Raw genomic sequence first — 19,772 nt, forward strand, 5'->3', positions numbered from 1 at the left:
ACATACTAAACTATATTTTTACATGATTTACCATTTTGTTTAATTATGGTATATCAAATCTGTTGAGAATGTACCACAGAGAAGGCAAGTTCTTATTTGAAAAAAGGAATTGTTTACTCTGAGAACAAAATCAAACCTAGATGCATTTATAGGAAATTCTGCATTTAGAACATCCGTCTGAAATGTATTTAGGTCGTCACCAGATGTCACTGTTTCTCCATGCAAATAAATACGGTCATGGAATTGACTAGCTGTTTACACCATTTTCTAGGATTTGTGCTAGCCTTGCTGTTCTCCAGCATCCTTTTTTCTACTCAGAAGTAAGTTCCATTGAGCTCAATGGGACATATGTGTATATAGGACTGCAGGCTTGTATCTTATAAATGTGGCAATTGTTGTCACAGCTTCCCCCATACACTAGCAGTTTGTAAGAATGCTGTGATGCCTTTAGAACAGCCACATCATAACCTCTGTGATAATGCACATACTACCTTTTTATCTGCAGGCACTATGGTCCCTCCCTCTTCCCCACCACATAATTCTTGCATTATTTCAAAATTTTGCACTTTTCACCTGATGCATTCCAATGAAAGGAGGCAAATGAGCTCAAGATAATTGTGGCACTGATTGTATTTGAAGCTGGGAGGAATGAAAAGTCGTTTTTGTAAATGGTGATGGAATAAAACTGTTCTGGAAGCATAACAGGAGCATTCCCCACCCTCCTGCCCTTTTACTAACACCCTCTCACTGGTTAATTTTTCTCTTCTCCTCTGAAGCTTAAAGGTAGAACTCCAAAATGTTTGCTTGTTGATTGCAGCCAGATTTGATTCCACGCGAAGCCTCGGGGATCCTACTCAAATGGTTTAAGATGTGATCATCTCTCCTTTTTTTGGCTGTACACACCTGTTTCCACTCATTCTTGGCAGTTCTGTATTTAATATGGAAAGGGCAGTGGGATGTGATTGGAAGACCATGGTTTAGATTCCAGAATATCTGAGCTAGACAGAAGAGATGATTTCATGACACCTTCTTTCATAGCGCTCATGGAATAAAGGAATGCTTCGGGGATTTGACAGCAAGGCATCAATTCTCAAGTGGAAGCCATCAGCCCTCTCATTACCCTTGGCAAAAAAGAAAGGAAGAATTGTGATGCCCTTACGCATCTGGCTGTAACTACATATTTTTATTTTTTTTTAACAAGAAATGAAATGTTGGCTTATCTTAGAGGCAAATTATGCATAGACATCCTGTCTCAGCTCCAAATGGTTTACTGATGTGTCTCCTCCACCTTTAATGTTTTGGACTCTGTATGGAAGCCAAGAGCTAGGATTCAAATACTGCAAGACATTGTGTGTGGAAATTCAGCTTAATATGTGCTGTCCATGTGTTTCTTGTAGGTAGGGCATATGTGTGTTGAACGAGGAATAGGGCTGTGTTTTGGAGCTGCCACACCCAACGTCACATTTGTAAATTAAAATCCCATACATGAGCTCTTGCTCAAATGTAGGAGCTCTGTGTGGGTTCTAGGATCATAGAGTTGGAAGGGACCACAAGGAGAATCCAGTCCAACTCCCTGCAATACAAGAATCTTTCACCCAACGTGGAGCTTGAAACTCATGGCCCTGTGTGGCGTTTGCCCTCCTATGTGTGTGACATCATACTGGGTTCATAGGGAAAGGATAAACTAATTGTAAAATGACTAACCAATGGGAACCCAGGGGGCAGGGTTAACTGTGTATAAGTTTTAAGCACAGAGGGTTTTTTTTAAGGGAGTTAGAGTTGTTGAGAAGATAGTCTGGAGTTAGAAGAGACAGAGAAGATAAGTCTGTGGGTTGGGCTAGTCTGGTGTGAGAGAGTGAGAGACTTTGTTAAGAGGAGTCAGTCAAACAGTTGAGATAATCAGTCAGAAGGTATTAGGAAGGTACAGGCTGGTAAAGAAACTAATATTAAGATACTGACAGGAATATTATCTGAGAAACCATAAACTTGATAATGTTTGTAAAATAAACTTGTTTTTTTGGTTCACTTTTAACAACTGACTGGACTCAGTGTTTTACCAGAGAGTAACTGGTTGGTGGCAGCGGGGAAGTGAGCATAGTGGTGGTACAGGGATCAATAGACCGTTAAACATCCGGGGACCCTGTGTGATTGCTACACCCTGAGATTAAAAGTCTTATGCTATCAGCGGTGTGTGGTCATTGGACTAAGGGGACTAAGCTAGTCCCCTAAATGTCCTCCTGGTGTCTCATTCTGAAAGCCCAGGAAGCTTCTGCCTGGCTAAGGGAGGAAGACACGAGACTCTGATGGGTCCAAGATCCATCCTGCCATCTTCTCAAACCCCTCCAGTTTTTGGAAGAAGGCAGGGAGGGCCTTAGCATCCTGTCAGAGCTCTGGCACCTGCTTCGCAAAGTCTGGGAAGATTCTGCCTGGCTTAGGGAGGTGCAATGCTCACATGTGCGATGTCAGGACATCACAAGGTCAAACACATGATACTGACTCCCCCCCTCACCCCTTGCAAGCTAGTGCCTCTGGCCCTAACTGTTTCCTTATGAAACATTTCACAAATGTTCCAAATGTACTCAGGAATTCTAAGAAACCCAAGAATATACAGTGGTACCTCTGGATACGAACGGGATCTGTTCTGGAGCCCTGATCGCATCCAGAAGCAAACGTATCTAGCGAAGGCACGTCTGTGCACGTGCGCGCCGCTTTTCGCCCCTTCTGCGCATGCGCGTGACATCATTTTGAGCGTCTACACATGCGCAAGCGGCAAAACCCGGAAGTAACTCTGTTACTTCCGGGTTGCCGCAGAGCACAACTCGAATGTGCTCAACCTGAAGCACATTCAACCCGAGGTATGACTGTAGTAGGATGACTGTGGTTTTATTCCTGTTTGACATGCCAGAGTGGCATATCAGGTAATGCCTGAATTCATTGTAGTGGGTAAAGGTAAAGGGACCCCTGACCATTAGGTCCAGTTGTGGCCGACTCTGGGGTTGCAGCGCTCATCTTGCTTTATTGGCCGAGGGAGCTGGTGTACAGCTTCCGGGTCATGTGGCCAACATGACTAAGCCGCTTCTGGCGAACCAGAGCAGCGCACGGAAACGCCGTTTATCTTCCCACCGTTTACCTTCCCCTATTTATCTACTTGCACTTTGACGTGCTTTTGAACTGCTAGGTTGGCAGGAGCAGAGACCCAGCAACGGGAGCTCACCCCGTCACGAGGATTCGAACTGCCGACCTTCTGATTGGCAAGTCCTAGGCTCTGTGTGCCATTGCCATTCTAAGAGAACAAGGGAAGTGTTCATGGTGAGTTCTGGCACCTCTTTTCCTAGAAAAACAGCACTGAATACTTGATATGGTCTGAAGGCACATGAGGCCACTACCTTACTGAAGCTAAGCAGGTCTCAATTCGATCTGTGCCTGGACAGGACACTGCCTGGGACGCCCATGCAGTTGCTTTGGGTTCCATGACAGAAGGAAGGTATGACTGAAATGTCTGATCCCTTTTCTTAAACACATGAAATTTGTTGGTTTCTAACCTACAAAAGATCAAAATATGAACAAATTGGGGGAAAACATTTAGTAAAAGGGTCTATTTCAGTAACAGGGGCTGGGGAAGAAATTCTCCTGCAAGTAAATGGAACAGCCACCCGAACTGCTGCAAAGCAGAAAATGAATTGGCTATAGCACTAATGATTACAATATGAGCTTATGATTTGTATAAAAGGCAACATAATTGCTGTGAATATCCTATTGGATTTCATATGGAAGAAAGGAAGCACTTCTGAGGTTAAGGATAAGCATAATTGATTTATGATTAATATGAAGGCCTAGGCTTATCAAGCAAATATATTGTATTTCACGTAGAGATGACTATAAAGGCATTTTCCCCATTTCTATGTGAAACTCAATATTTCCATGCCAAAGAATGAAGGAGGCTATTGGCTTCAGCTACTGGTAGATGGATACTCAACATCATTCATGCCAAAGTCAAGTCCATCTGTTGTGTAGCTGCTGGAAGATGAATGAGGGATCGGAACTCTGAAGAATAACATGAAGGAAGCTTTAAAAATTATTATTTATGAAGGGACCCAATTAAATGAAAGCAGACCAGCATCTTCAAGCTTACTATGAATTCATTAAGCAAACACGATCTCAGTGTAAGCGTTAGACATTTACAAGGCATTAAAGGGAACCTGACGTTAATGGGCATTAGACCATGTGCTTTTTCAGCTGCCCGCTAATGTCAAGAAAATATCATGCTCCAAATAAAACAGATATGAAAGATGGATCAGTGACTAACAGGTTTTCTAGAGAAGCCTGTCACAGCCATAAAAATGCCCAACAGCCCAACAACGCAATCCTAGACATTTCTACCCAGAAGTAAGTCCTGTTGAATAGTGGGGCTTATTCTCAGGTACAGGTATTTGAATTTTGTGATGCAGTTCTCAAGCCAAAGAATGTTTACAAAAATGCATACATAGGGAAAAGTATGCAAACAAACAAATAAATAAATATCAACATGTTAGTGAAAATAGCATACAAAAATACATTATATAATGAGAGATTGCTTGCAAAAGTGTGTATATAGTCAAAGCTATATAAAAATGTGTTTATGAGAAAAATTTGCACTAAAATACTGAAGAATTTTCCTGAGGATTTTTAAAAGAAGAAATGTGTGAATTTTTGAAGAAATGTAGAGAACTAAATTTAAGATTGGAAAAATGAGAAACAGGGAGAACCAAAATGGGCAGTCTTCTCCAACACAAGAAAAGAAACTGAAGCAACAGTATTCACAGGGAAAAGAGGCCACAGGTATTGTATATTATTTACTGGGGAATTAAAGCTGTAAATCTACATTCACCTATTCACTTTTTGATCTCTGCCTACTATACTATATGCTGACTGTTTAGCCATAATAATAAACATTCATTCATTTGTTTGTTCGTTCATTCATACTATACCTTATTGATGAAATTATCACAATTTTCAAACAATATTTTGCATAGATAATTCACATCATGTAAACATTAGCAGATCACACTAAAGTATTTTCTGTTTTATGCTGAATTTCAATTCTTTTTTATGGTTTAAAATATTTTATGCACACTGCTTAGAAACTCTGAATATTAAATGGTATACAAGTACCTGAAACAACAACAACAACAACAACAACAACAACAACAACAACAACAACAACAACAACATAGCAATACCATGAAGATCTGTCAACTTTTAAATTGTGTTGTGTGATTCTAAATTGATGTTCATGGAAACAGCTTTGTGAAGCACTAGCAATCAAGTTCACCTCACGTGGAGTTCAGCCTGTGTCAAACCCATAGAATGACAGTGCCAAATAAAGAATAGGTTTAGTGTTCTGTGACACACAGACATGCAGCTGGACAAGTCTGACCCGTTTTCTGTGTTCTGATTCCAGCACTCACTGCAGGTGGCAGATGAAAGAATTTAACTGACATGACCTTGAAGCCTGTTATATTTTCACGGACAATAGCTTACTTTTGTGCCTGTCACTGTTTCTCTCCTCGGTTGAACAAGTCTTTTTCTGTTTCTGTTTATCTTCATAATGAGAGGTGAGGGGACAATGAAGAACAGTCAGTCAAGTGTCAACTTTTCTAGAAGGAAGAAATCTTTGAGTGGCTTCCCTCCCTGCCCCTTGGTAGTAGCTAGAATTATCACCTGCACTGGGCCATATTCTGATTCCCAGTTATAATATAGCATTAGACCTCCTCGACTGGAATTGCCGTAAAATTAGAAGAGCAAAATCTGGCCAGCCTCAAGGAAAACACGAAGCAGGAGAATGGTATCTTTCATCACTGCCATGGTTACATATCACAGCGACCATCTACGAATCTGCCTTCATTCTGCTGGTGTTCTGTACATGCTGGATTAATTTACCTTGGCAGATTCCTGATTGTTCCACTGTCTATTTGTTTGAAATGGAAACTGAGCAATGTCGTCTGCGCTCTCATTTTGGCATGCGATTTGGTTGTGTCTCCCGTTTTCATAATCAATCATCTGCTGCGTTATTTTCCATGGCGTGCCCCAGTTTTGGAAGACCATTGGAGACATTTCTATATGAAATTCAGACACCATGCAAAGGAATACCAGAAAAAGCAGAAAAAGAGTCAAAAAGTACAGGGGGTGTCTCCAAATGTGTGTGAAAGGTATCCAAGTTTTCCTCCAAGCACTTGCTCAACCCTTTCAAAGACAATGGGTCTGTGGCTGTTGTTTCGTAGACCTTTCCAAGGTCTAAAAGACACAGCAGTCATTCTAGCATGTTTTTGGCTCATGCAGCATGACATCTTCTTTAATCTTCTCCCTGGCCCGAGGACCAGCATGAGAAGTGCCACGTAGTCCTGCCCATCCACCTTAGTTTTGGTTTTAGGTGTGTTTATGGAAGGGAACATCAGAAGCTGCCTTTGACTGAGCCAGACAGCTGGTGGGTAACTTTTTTCCATGTGAAGAATGGCCAACCTTCCATGGTCCTCATGCCGTGTTGGGTAGGCTGGTGGTACTTGGGAGTCCAGCAATGCAAATACATTGGAACCTCGGGTTGCGAATGTGATCCGTGCTGGAGGCACGTTCGCAACCTACAGCGTCACATCTGTGCATGCGCAGGTTGTGATTCGGTGCTACTGCGCATGTGCAAAGCACAATTTAGTGCTTCTGTGCATGCGTGAGCACCAAAACCTGGAAGTAACCCGTTCCGGTACTTCCGGGTTCGGTGCGGTGCGCAATCCGAAAATGCGTAACCTGAAGCGCCTGTAACCTGAGGTACCACTGTAACTCTTACCTTTTACATTCCAGCCATGCAAACATTATCCATCCTCTGGTCAGGCAAGCAAGAGTGTTCGTCACAATTTAAGGACACATTTCAGCTAGGCAAAAGCACTTGAGAAGGGCACTGAGGGATGGCATCAGGGAGAGGCAGCATGGTGTAGGCTGAGTCCCAAAGGAGAAATAGATACTTCTCCTTGGTAGCTACCCACCTCAGTTCAGTTGGCAGGGGCACCTGGAGCAAAGCCTCTGAAGTGGAACTTAAGTTTGAGTTAGGCATATGCAGCACATTTTTCTAAAAAAATAATGTTTAGGGGTACTCTCATTTTGACTCAAGAAAACCAGCATTCTATAGTTCAAATCAGGAAAAATAAATGCAGTAAATGGACAAAAGTACAAAGATTCACAAAATGTTTAGGGGTATGTGTACCCCTGCATCCCCCCAGAAAAAAAGCACAGGGAATATGCAGCGGGAGGAGAGCTTTCAGTTAAGCTAATTCTATGCCCTTGGGAGCTTTTTAAAGGTTAAAACTGGTGCTTGAAATTGGGCACTTCTTTTTAGATCTTAACAGCAAATATAAGTAGGGATGGGAAATTCTGTTACTTTTCTCTTAGCTTCTTATTTTTCCAGTCAAGTTCAGTTCTCCACATTAGTTTGTGATTTCTTTTTAAAAAATGTTCACAAGAAAATTCACTAGCATTTTAGAGTCATTTCCCCCCAAATACATACATTTTTGTGCAATTTTTTGCAAGCGAGTTTCCCTGATATGCTGCATTTTTGCATGTCTCTTTATATGCATTTACATCTGCACATTTTACCCTTGCATATGTATTTTTGTATGGAATATTTGCCTGGAGAACTGTGTTGCCAAATTGAGATAACTGTGAATTTCAAAGAATGGCTGTGTTTCAGTGTACTCACTGTGTTGTCTCTTGTGCCAGGTTGGCCAAGTCTCCTGTTTCCAAGCTGGACGGAGGCCCCACCATCCAGGATGGGGATTCCCAGTGGCAATACAGTTAAATGACATTTGGTAGAAATACTCTTCGAGACTAAGTAGACTTTCCCATTGTAGATCTCAAAACATATTTTAGAGAAGGTCATTATTACTGTATCTGTTCTACTGAAGGACATGTGGTAGTGAAACAATTGGATGAGGCATACAACAGACATCAGGACATAACAAGAGCCTGCTGGAGCAAACTGATGGCCCATGTAGACCAGCACCCCGTTCTCTCTCTCTCTCTTAATTTGATTTTGTTTAACTTTTCTGTTTTACAATTTCAGATAAACATTTTACATATTTAAGATAACAGTGACTTCCCTTCTTCTCTTTCCATGGTTCATTTTATGTATTTTATATCCCTGCATATTTTACAAAAACTATACCAATTGGTTTTCCATTATTACATCAATCAAAACCTATTTACACTGTTGAATTTATCTTAATGCTGCCAGCATTTTCAGCTGTACACAATTATTTTCCATATATTCAATAAACGTTTTCCAATCTTCTTTAAATGTATCTTCTTTTTGTCTCTTATTCTATATGTTAAGCTTGCAAGTTGTGCATATTTTGTCAACTTAAGTTGCTAATCTTCTTTGGTTGGGAACTTGCTCATTTTCCATTTTGGGGCTAACTAAACATGGGCCACAGTTGTTGCATACATAAATAACCTTTTCTGACACCTGGGAATTTCAGTCTAGATTATCCCCAACAGAAAAGATTGGTTTTTTTGGGGGAAAGTAATTTTAAACTCCCCCCCCCCCCAATTCATTAGAAATCATTTCCCAATACTCTTTTACCATACAAGCTGAAGTTTCTGAACTGTCTTTAAAGACAGACCCATGCTGAGTGCATTATGGTAGTCTAGTCTGGATGTAAGCAGAGCATGTGTAACCTAGACTCTCTCTTCTATATATGAGTTACCTTAGGAAAGGGATATTGGAAAGAAAGAAGTATCTGGAGAACCATTGAATTCAAATGAGTTTTAAAAGCACGTAAATGATATTAATTTATTGTAGTTTTATAGACAACTGTTTTCATGTGGTCTTCTGTTAAGAAATCTCAGGAACCATCTTTACTCCTAGTTAAGTAATTAAAGATTTGTGGGGATAAACCTTCAACTGAACTAGCACCCGATTTATGCCTTGTTAACTGAAAATTGCGTCTTTTAACATTGGTATTATTTGTTCATAAAGCTGGTTCTGTTGTGATGTCAAAGAGAGAGAGAGAGAGAGAGAGAGAGAGAGAGAGAGCACTCTCCTGAGATAATTGACAGGTGAGACAATAGGCCCTGTTAAAGAGCAAAAGTATTACACAGGTGTTCTGCTGTTTTCCCTGTGGCGCTTGTACATGCCAGCTAAACTATTTTTTGTCCTGATACGCCCTGGCCCTATCTAAGAGCAGATCATTCTTACTACTGAATTCTAGATTAAGTAATGTTTGTTGTTCTCTATATCTGATTCCCCCCCCAAAAGCTGTAGGTATTTTTAAAAAGGACTGGGAAATATATTTCCTGTTGGAAGCATAGATCACTATCCTCCCTCCCCACTCCCACCCCCCAGGGATCCAGTGTATTTGACTTCAGCCTAAGACATGCTCTCCCATGTATGATGTGTTGAGAAATTTGGCACTACCTCATAGAAGTGTCTCATAGCATAATGAGCATAATGGATAGCACCTTATCATTCATGGACAGAAGCTGTTCTTCCCCTTCTCTTAATGGAATATTACACTGCTTAAATCCCAGGAGTGGCAGCAACCAAGGGCAGGGGGTGACTTTTATCACATGAGAAGAATTCACAAATAAGCACCAGTGCTATACATCTCAGATGTCTCTCATTGAGATGGAGATCCTAAACGTGGATTCATCCCTTCGAGTCTACCACATTTTCCTCCATTGACTGTATGAAGTTCTGCCTGGTTCTATGCTTCCAAGCCCCTTAATTTTTCAGAAGCGGAAGAGCTCTGTCAAATAGGAATATCCCTTCACTGCAAGAGATGTACACAGTGTCCCTGAGCAAAATGAGCAAGAGAGGAGTGCTGCTGGATCATATGAAAAGTCTATTTCATCCAGCATTCTGTTCCCACAATGGCCAACCAGATGCCTATGGGAAGCCCACAAGCAGGGAATGGATGTAATAGCCCTCCCACTGTTGTTCCCCAACAAATACCTGTGATACGGGATGCAATATATAGGCAGCCTGACTAGTAGCCATTGATAGACTTCTTCTCCATTAGTTTGTATAATCCTCTCTCAAAGCCATCCAAGTTAGTGCCATCACTCAGAGGTTGGTTCTTGCGATCTCATTTCATTTCACTTCACTTTTAATTTGTATACCACCTTTCTATATTACTATACACAAGGTGATTTACAAGCTGAAAAATTCTGTTGTGTTATGAACTGGAATGGGAAAGACAACGGGGATTTTTTGCTTACTTTGATAATTTCACTGAAATTATCTTTTTCAGTGTAGTTTCAACAAGAACTCCAATTTCTTTAACGATTACTTTGATAATTTGGCACCTCAACCCTCCTCATGTAATTAGTTACCAAAACCATCCTAGCTTGCTCCCTTCCAGAAATGGGAGGACCTCTCTCTTTTTCTTTCTCTACTCTAATCCCTTTATCTCTATAGACCATGCATTTCAACCTGACAAGGAGGTTTGGCGAAAGCTGTAGAGATTACTGTAAAACTGGCTGGCATGACCACTGACATAAGGCACTCCCTCTGGATGCTGAACGGACTGCGATTTTCTCAGCCCTGACAGTCCTGCCTGTGAGTCTGAGAACATGACTCAAAGCCAGAAAATTTGCAAGTCTCTGTCTTAAGGTGGAGCAAACATCAGGCAGGCCCTAAGACACTTTCTTTCAAAATGACACAACATACTGAAGCCTCAAGGTGAATTCAAAATATCAGTTCAACAGATCACATGGCACAACCAGAATGCCACTGTTTTCTGCCTCTGTCCTTCTGGTTTATCTGGACAATAGAAACTTGGCATTTCCCACATTTACTCATTGACTGCCTAGGACAGGAATATAATCAACATGCGCTCCAGATATCACTAAACTACAATTCCCATCATCTCAATCATGACTATGCTGGCTAGGGTTGATGGGAGATGGAGTCCAATGACATCTGAATAGTGCACCTAGCCTAGAAAAATGTCTGAAAAATTATCTGTTTTGCTCCTTTGTACAAGATGACACTGGAGAACAGGGGACAAAGGTTGTAAGATGCAAACCGTGTTTTCAAAGGAAGTTGTCCTGCACCGAGTCAGACCATTAGCACATTGAGCCCAATATTGTCTCCTCTGACTGATGTTGGCTCATCAAGGTCTCAGAGAGAGCTGCATTTCCCAGTCCTAGCACTTGAGATCTGGAGATGCCTAGTCTGAACCCGTCATCTTTTGCACACAAAGCATACACTCTGTTACTGAATTATATTGCCCCCCCCGTCATACATTTCTAATTGGTTGGGCTTGTCTTCATGTTGGCTCTGTGTCACAAATATGCCAATACAGAGGGAATACCTGCAAGTTCTGAAGAAAAGCTTACCACCCACACATCACCAGATACTAATATGCCAATAGACTTCTATTTAACACTTGTGCATATGTTATATTTTGCAGCACTGGTTCTAGGATAGACTGTACACAAGGTGAGCTGCAGGAGACCATGAATTCTAGCCACTGATCAGCACCTTTCTATCTGCCTAGATGTACATTAAGGAGAATCTTGCCCATATGGGCACTTCGTTCAGTGTCCAAGGTGCTGCTCAGCATCCAAGATGCAGCATCTGAGGTGCTGCTCCATGTTCTCCTGGAGGTGGGTAAGGGAAGCAAGTCTTCTCAATCATGGTGCCAGTGTTCTGGACTGGTCCCCTAGGGCCCTTTCACTATATGCCTTCCAGCATCTGGTAAATATACGACTCTTTGAGGAGGTTTGTGTGAGTGTTGGATTTGGTGCTGATGGGGAGTTCCTACTTCTGCTAAGATTGGGCAAGGTTTTGGGGGGGCTGTTTTCCCCATCTCACAGCAATTTACATTATTGTATTACTTCATTTTGTTGCTGTTTTGTCTTTTGATGTTGCTTTACATGCTGTAGCAACGTCAGGTTCTCTCTTAAAGGAAAACGATGGTACATTCCTTAAATGCAAGCCAATAAAGCAGAGCAGCAACGAAAGGCAACAATAAAATGCGTGTAAACCCACTAAATGAGATCAGTCTTGGACGGCAGCCATCTGCTGGGTCAATTAGTGGCCAATACCTGCCCTAAAAAAGTACCTAATGCTCTCGCAATTTGGCAAAGAAGTTGTATACTCTAACTTTCAGTACCCGTAAATTGCAACTCTGGTATGCCATCTTTCAACTTCTACTAAACTGAACACGGAACAACTTCTCACCGATAACTACAGAGATAAAGCTCTCTGTATCTAAACTACTCAGGCCTGAGGCTGCCAGTGCTTGTTCTGACAACAAGAGATCTTGTCAGCAGAAAGAAAAACACAACCTAAACTGTACCCTCTTACAATTACTGAATGGCATACGGTGAAAAAATAAATAGGGAAATTCTTGAAAATGCTCAATAGCTGAGGATGTGTCACAGCAGACCTACTGGAGAAGAGTTTGGTATTCTTTGCAGTCTTTCTGCAAAACACGGTGTTCTGTAGGAACATGGGATTCTGGTTTGGGCCAAGGAAGCCATTGACCCATCTAATTGATGCATTGCTTTTACTGAGTGACTTTGGCTTACTAGGGCTGCTGAGGGGAGATTTTATCAGCTGAACTTGGAGACGTCAAGAATTGAAGCCAGGACTCTCACTGAGCCATAGCCCTTCTTCCTCACAAATTGCTGAAGCAGTGTAATGCCATGATATAAATCTATTCACACCTGTGTCCAGTTCTGGGTGCCACAATCGAAGAAGGATATTCACAAGCTGGAGCATGTGCAGACAAGGGTGACCAAGATGACCAAGGGGCTTGAAAACAAGCCTTATGAAGAACAGTTGAGGGAGCTGGGTATGTTTAGCCTAGAAGAGGAGAGACTGAGAGGAGATATGATGGCTGCCTTCAAATATCTAAAGGCTGTCACACGGAGGATGGAGCAAGCTTATTTTCTCCTGCTCCAGAGGATAGGACCTGAACCAGTAGATTCTAGTTACAAGAAAGAGATTCCGACTAAATATCAGGAAGAACGTTCTGACAGTAAGAACTGTTCAACAGTGGAATGGTCTACCTCAGGAAGTTGTGGACTCTCCTTCCTTAGAGGTTTTAACAAACAGAGGTTGGATGGCCAGTTGTCATGGATGCTTTAGTTGAGATTGCTGCATTGCAGGGGGTTGGACTAGATGACCCTTTCAACTTTACAATTCTATGATTCCCTACCTGTCAATTTAATGATCTCTCTTCTAACAAGCCCCCTTGGTACTTACAATCTACTAATGAGACGTCACCAAATTGGCATCTATGAGCAGCATGCCAGTTTTGTTGTTCCTCCTTCTCTGTTATGCTTCTTGAGGCCTGCCAAGTCCTTCTTGTGTTTTCATAGACTAAGTCTGCTAACATGCTTTTCTACACCCCATATCTGATATCTTTTGCCTAGCTTGCACTGTTTTTATAAAATTCTATGGTTTGATTTTTGTAGTTATTTGGAAAACTTTATATTGAAAGTTGGCTAAAAATAAATTCAATCAATACAACTAGATTTTTCTTTCTTTTTCTTTTAAAAAAATCATAAACAATTTATTAAATCTATATACATGAGCATATATTCCAAATGGTGTGCTCTGCTAAGTGCCCAAAGAAGAGCTTCTGTACATAATAATTCATAAATATTGCATGGTAGGAATTTTCAATTTTGACCACAGTGAATTGACCCAAGTCAAGGGGTGGGGGAGGAGTTAGTATCGCCCCAAGTGGAAATAACACAAAGATATGAAAAGTTATCTTATGTGAGATTTAATTAAATTAATTCTGGAAGAACTACAGTACTGTATATGGAGTCTAGGCAGTTTGCAGGGAAGTTCTTAATATATGTTTTTAAACACAGTAATTTAAAAGGTCAAAATTTGATCAGACTCAGGGAATGGGGATCCACTTTCATCAAAGTAAAACCAGACTTCTGGCAGAGCATATTGACTTTTCTGGATGGCATTTTTTGAACTACAGGTTGAAAGAAAGCCAAGAAGTGCTGAAGAAGAATGAGTGTAAGAAGAAGAGATCTGCCTAGGATGTTAGTAGCAATAATTCAAGATACTGGTGATAGAAAATAAATTTTGCCTGGGTTGTGTTTTAACACTAAATAGCACATTATAGCCTTGGATCAGTGTACTCCAATTCCTTATACATGTTGAAAATATTAAATATATGGTTATACCAACTGGGATTTCATCTTTGTAGGACCTAAGTGAAGAAGTAGTCTAAAGAATAAACGTGAGACAGAATGTTGTCTACGTAATTTCCAGACAGCCTGCTTATTGACCATTCATCATGGTGAGTTTGTACACAATTTGTGGGCAGGTTAGACAACCTAGGAATGCTATTTATTGAGCATTCATTCTGATTCATCTGTGGGAAGGCTAAAAGACATCACATCAAGCACATGTTATCTCACTTCCCAGTGCATCTTCCCCATCACTTTCCTTATTGCAAACAACAACAACAATGTTTTTGGGGATAGTGGTAGTGGATTTGTTGTGCAAGAGCTCCAAATCAGCTTTTATTGTGCATCTGGAATTGGCTGGTATGTGGCTAAATTTCCCCCTGAAAACAGCAGCAGGTTGGAAGCCCCCCTAACCTTCCCCTTCGGAACCTGTAAGCTATGTTCATCCTTCAGTCTTTTATTAAGTAGAATATTTGTGTCTTTGCATTGGAGTGTCTCCTGCTGACACCTTTTCCAGATATATCTGGTTCTGCTCTTTAGGGATATACTGGAATATAGCTTAAACTCTGGATCTTTCCATATCACATTTTTGTTTGCAAAGAAGGACATCTGTTTGCCATTTGTTCTGCACCATCTGCACAGTGCTCAGGGTCCTGCATCTTTTGCAGGAATATCACTTTTAGTGGTCTCAAAACATGAGATTTTGTCACTGAGAAAATGCGATCTCATGCTATATTTCTGAATGACATTTATTGCATGTTTCAGGAATTAAATGCTTCCATCTTTCCCCAATAAAGTTTCCATGTTGAAATTTTGCACAAACCACACGGAGGACACAAAATATGGCTTCTAGGTTTGGCAAAAAATTAATTGGGCCATAAACGTCAGATTTGTTTATTATATCTGTATGTTTTGCCTAAAGAAAAACCAATATATAAATCATTTCCCACAGGATAGTTTCTATAAACCAGAGTTGCTTGAAATAACACTGGTGCTACAAAGGTTAAGGATAGTATTATTTTTAAACCAAAAGGTAAAGCATAGGTTCTTGTGTTTGACTTTCCAAATCCCCTGTAAATCCATGATTGGTCTGTTTTCCAAGCCCTTTCCTCTGGACAATCTGTGTATAAGGAGAGGTATAAAATTACTTTCCATATAACTTCACTCTCAGAACTAGGTTGCCTAATAATTGTGCAATCCTGGATCACTTCAACCTGTTAGCCACAAGCATAAGTGCTTTGATTTCAAAATACGTCTCCACTATTCTTTCCAGAAAGACACGGAACGGGTTGATCCACAAATTAGTGAAGATGGGTAATTACATTTAAAAGCCATTTAATCCCACTCTGTCTTCTGAACAGATTTACAGACTGTACCTATTAATTTAAGAGAGAGATCTGGATCAGCAGTATGTATGGTTATTACGTCCAGGTGTTATATGGCAGGCATCAAAATGCAACAAGAGCCTGCAATTCTAAACACACTTACTAGTAGGACTTACTTCTGAGCAAACATAGGATGCACTGAAAATTTAGGCTGGATCTAAAAGAGGATGATGTCCATGATGTGACCAATCAGCTCGACAAAAAGCTAAAGGTTCTGCATAATAACAACAACAGTACACAGAGATTCCCTATCTCAAACATGGAAAGCCACTGCCGGTCAGTATAGACAATTTTGAGCTAGATGGATCAATGGCCTGACTCTGTATAAGGCAGCTTCTTATGTTCCATTTGATCCAACTATATGGGCTTATCCACACTTCCTCATTTCCCTGGGGGGAACTGCTTCAGGGTCCTCCCCCATTGCCATTTGTTCCGATCTATCACTATAGAGTACTTTTTCCCTTGGAAAGGTGCAGGGCATGGGGGAAATGATTTGGACTAGCGGAAAACTGCTTGGGCCCATGCTTTCTAGGCACAAGTGGAAATGTGGGCAAGCCCTATGTGGGAAAAGTCCAGTTTCAAATACGGAATACAGTGGTACCTCTGGTTACAAACTTAATTTGTTCTGGAGGTCCGTTCTTAACCTGAAACCGTTCTTAACCTGAGGTACCACTTTAGCTAATGGGGCCTCCCGTTGCCACTGCGCTACCACTGCATGATTTCTGTTCTCATCCTGAGGTAAAGTTCTTAACCCAAGATACTACTTCAGGGCTAGCGGAGTCTGTAACCCGAAGTGTTTCTAACCCGAGGTGTTTGTAACCCAAGGTACCACTGTACACAGGAGCCCTTTCCAGGTGTTCCAAGGATGTGTGAAGCCTTCATAAAGTATGGAGGGGACACATGAGGGAGCACACTGGCCCTGCACCCAATGACCTCTTCCACTTGCCCCTACTTTCCCCCAAACAGCAAGGTTCCTGTTTAATTAGATCTATAACCAAAGACAATTTTACCAGAGCACAGTAACAACAATGCCCTATCACACATTTAAACAATCCTCAGGTTGGAGTATGGGCATTCTAATGACAGCTAAGAACATAACTATGATTGCAGAAGGTAAGTTTTGTTTTCTAAGCTCATCTGATGCCTTCTTTGGATTCTTTATGATGCCAGGCAAAGTCAAGACCTTTCTTCCCCCCACCCCATCATAGGAACCCTATTCTTTTAATAGATTTTAAGGTTCTGGTTTTAAAGAGCCAGCTGTGCTTGCTTTTATTGATTTTCTTTCTGTTGTGGTGTGTGCTATTTTGTAGCTGTATTTGCATTTCATTTTAATAATTTTTATGGATTGCTACCCAGAGTAATTTGATTATTGGACAGTATAGAAACACAGTTAATAAATGCAGTAAAATGAATAGTATAATTAGAAGGGATCAATAGATCACACACGCTTTGTGAAGATGTAGCTCTGACAAGGGGCTTAAAATTATTTAAATAAATAAATCCAACATATTTCCTAAAACAGCATTGTTGCTGGCACATACCTCTTTATGCATTCGTTGGAAATTTCCATGGAAGTTACTTTTCTTTGTAATTCATTCCTCTGATGACTTGCTCCCACAATCTGGAAAGTTTTCCTAATTTTAAAAATGATTTTACCTTCTGTAGACAAAAGCCATTTTTCTTTTCCTACTGAGGGTGAGCTCTAGTTTTTCCTGAGTGTATGCAACTTAAACTATTGGAAATTTCTACAGATTGCTACAGGTAAGAAGAGGTTTGGTTCATGGTAGTGCACAGATATACGTAAAATCAAAGTAAATGGAAGTTGTATATGTATTTGATGAAAGTGATAAAAATGTTTCCCTCTTGAGTTGTCAAGTTCACAAATGCACGCATAGATTCCTCATATGGCTACACTTTAATAACCATCCCTTTTTCCTATTCCACATGGCTCTAATAAATAACTCATTCTCAAATAATATATTATCCTCATAAAAAGGAGAGCTTTTTAACGTAAACCCAACCCCTTTGCTTTCAGACTTCTGCTTCGTGGTTAATCATTTGTCCAGCATTCATTTTTCATGGCTGTGCTCTCAACAATAAACCTGCAAGGAAATAAACAGAATAATTAATATGATATCTGAAAATAAGCACGACTTTAAGAGAGTTCACTGGCAACAGCTGAAGACAGCTTGCTCTGCATTTTTTTTTTTTTTTACATCTAAAGACTATTTCTTCAAACAAAGTTGTTCACATGGTCAAACAAAATGAATGATGAATGGGACTGGGGTGTGAGGCTCATATGTCAGCTCTTTTGTGTAAATAGTAAACAGCTGCACCAAATGTCTTGTTCCTTGAAGGGCAATAATTGCTAGCTCAAGGTTAAGATCCCTGAAAAAGACCATTTCGGTTACCTCAGGACTGTGAAATCCCATTCTCTGGGTGTCTACTAACACATAGAGTCATGTGTTAAGTTATGTGATACTGACAAAGTGGGCCTTAGAGCCCATCTAGGAACTGTCATTAATAAAGCTGGATCTTTAGCAGGAAGCTGAATCCAATAATGGCTTTGACTAACATGGCATTCTCCAGTTTGATCAACATGTGCTCCATCTTGCTGCCTGCAGTTGTCTTCTTTGACAAAGGTTGCTTCTGAGATCACATCCATGCTTTTACAACCATGTAGGAAAGCTGTAGGAAATAGCTTGTGATGTGGGAGCAGTCAGAGGTACTTATTCAGTAGGGTGAACTGTGCAGAAAGTTTAAGGACATAAGAGCATACCAGGGCCATGCCAGGGAGATACCATGCCAGGTCCATCAAGTTCAGTATTGTCTACATGCAATGATGGTATCTCTCCAGAGTTTCAGACATGGGTCTCTCCCACACCTACCTGGAGATGCCAGGGATTGAACCTGGAACCTTCTGCATGCAATGCAGGTATACTACCACTTAATTACTGCCCTTCCCCAGTGGTGGATTGGAAGTACTACAGATCAAGAGCACCTCGGTCATGGGGCTTTCCCCAAAGAATCATGGGAATGAAAGTTTGGTGAGAATGCTGATTCTCTGACAGAGATCTCTAACAGAGATCTCCAGCTCCCTTTGCAGAGCTACTGCAGCTCCTTGCACAACCTGGAGAAAGACTGTGACTATTTAACCAGCCTCCAGTTAATATAAATATCAGTGAAATTTTGAAATTACGGGCTGTAAGGAAATGCATACATACCATTGAGCAGATGGTTGAATCTGTCTGCCTGGCCCGCCGAAGGCTCCCAGTGAATCCACAGGGGACGTGATCTTGTTTATTGCACTTATCTAGCTGTGTTTTAAATGTAATGGAACTTCTGGCAACTGAGAATTAGGAGGCTCAGAGAAGTCTATGCAAATAAGCTGTCAAAGTAGGCTCAAACTATGTGTATTTGTTGAAACACGTCCCATTATTTTTAAGCTTGGGCATAATCAAGATCTGTATCTGAATGAAAACTTTTGGGGAAGATGATAGGATCTTGGCAGAAAGGCAGCTGTCACTGTGGATTGCTTGCAGGGCTTTGGTTGTACCGATTATTCTATTTTGGTGCTGTGCAAATTGGATGCATCTTCCCACAGCCCCGGGATCAGATGGGAGACATATGACATAAAAAGAAATGCCTACAGAACTGACATTACAGGGGTGTGTCTCATAGGAGCACAATGAACTCATTTGGATCACTGCAATGAGCTGCTTGTTGGGCTGCTTTTAAAAATTGCCCAGAAACTTCAGCTGGTCCAGTAGAGGACAGCAAGATTATTAATGGGGGATTGCATGATTTGAATGGATGACACCAGTGTTTTATTCTCTGTAGTGACTCCCAGTTAGGGATGGGGGAGGAATTTGGTTCAGCCCACATTTTATAGCAAACTTACACAATTCACAATTTCTGAGATACTAGGTGAACTGAGATGCACATATCCTTCACAATTTGCACTTCTCTGAATTTTGCGGTGTAGTTTTCCAACCTCAAAATGTGTATATTAGGGGTGAGCTCCTATTGCTCTGTTCCAGCTCCTGCCAACTTAGCAGTTCGAAAGCATACCAGTGCAAGTAGATAAATAGGTATGGCTGTGGTGGGAAGGTAAACGGCGTTTCCAGGCGCTCTGGTTTCCATCATGGTGTTCCGTTGCACCAGAAGCGGTTTACTCATGCTGGCCACATGACCCAG

The 19,772-nt window shown here is 41.0% G+C and overlaps 1 long non-coding RNA gene across 1 annotated transcript; it reads right to left on the minus strand.

Annotated features, from left to right (window-relative positions):
* Positions 1 to 15,068: 15,068 nt before the first annotated feature.
* On the minus strand, positions 15,069 to 18,936 carry LOC308485019. The gene is made up of 3 exons (XR_013990305.1): positions 18,800 to 18,936; positions 17,117 to 17,677; positions 15,069 to 15,310 (listed from the first exon to the last, which is right to left on the minus strand). It is a non-coding gene; the product is annotated as an uncharacterized lncRNA (long non-coding RNA).
* Between the last annotated feature and the right edge of the window lie 836 nt (positions 18,937 to 19,772).

This window comes from Podarcis pityusensis, assembly GCF_964106645.2.
Source record: "Podarcis pityusensis genome assembly, chromosome: 9".
NCBI lineage: Eukaryota > Metazoa > Chordata > Lepidosauria > Squamata > Lacertidae > Podarcis > Podarcis pityusensis.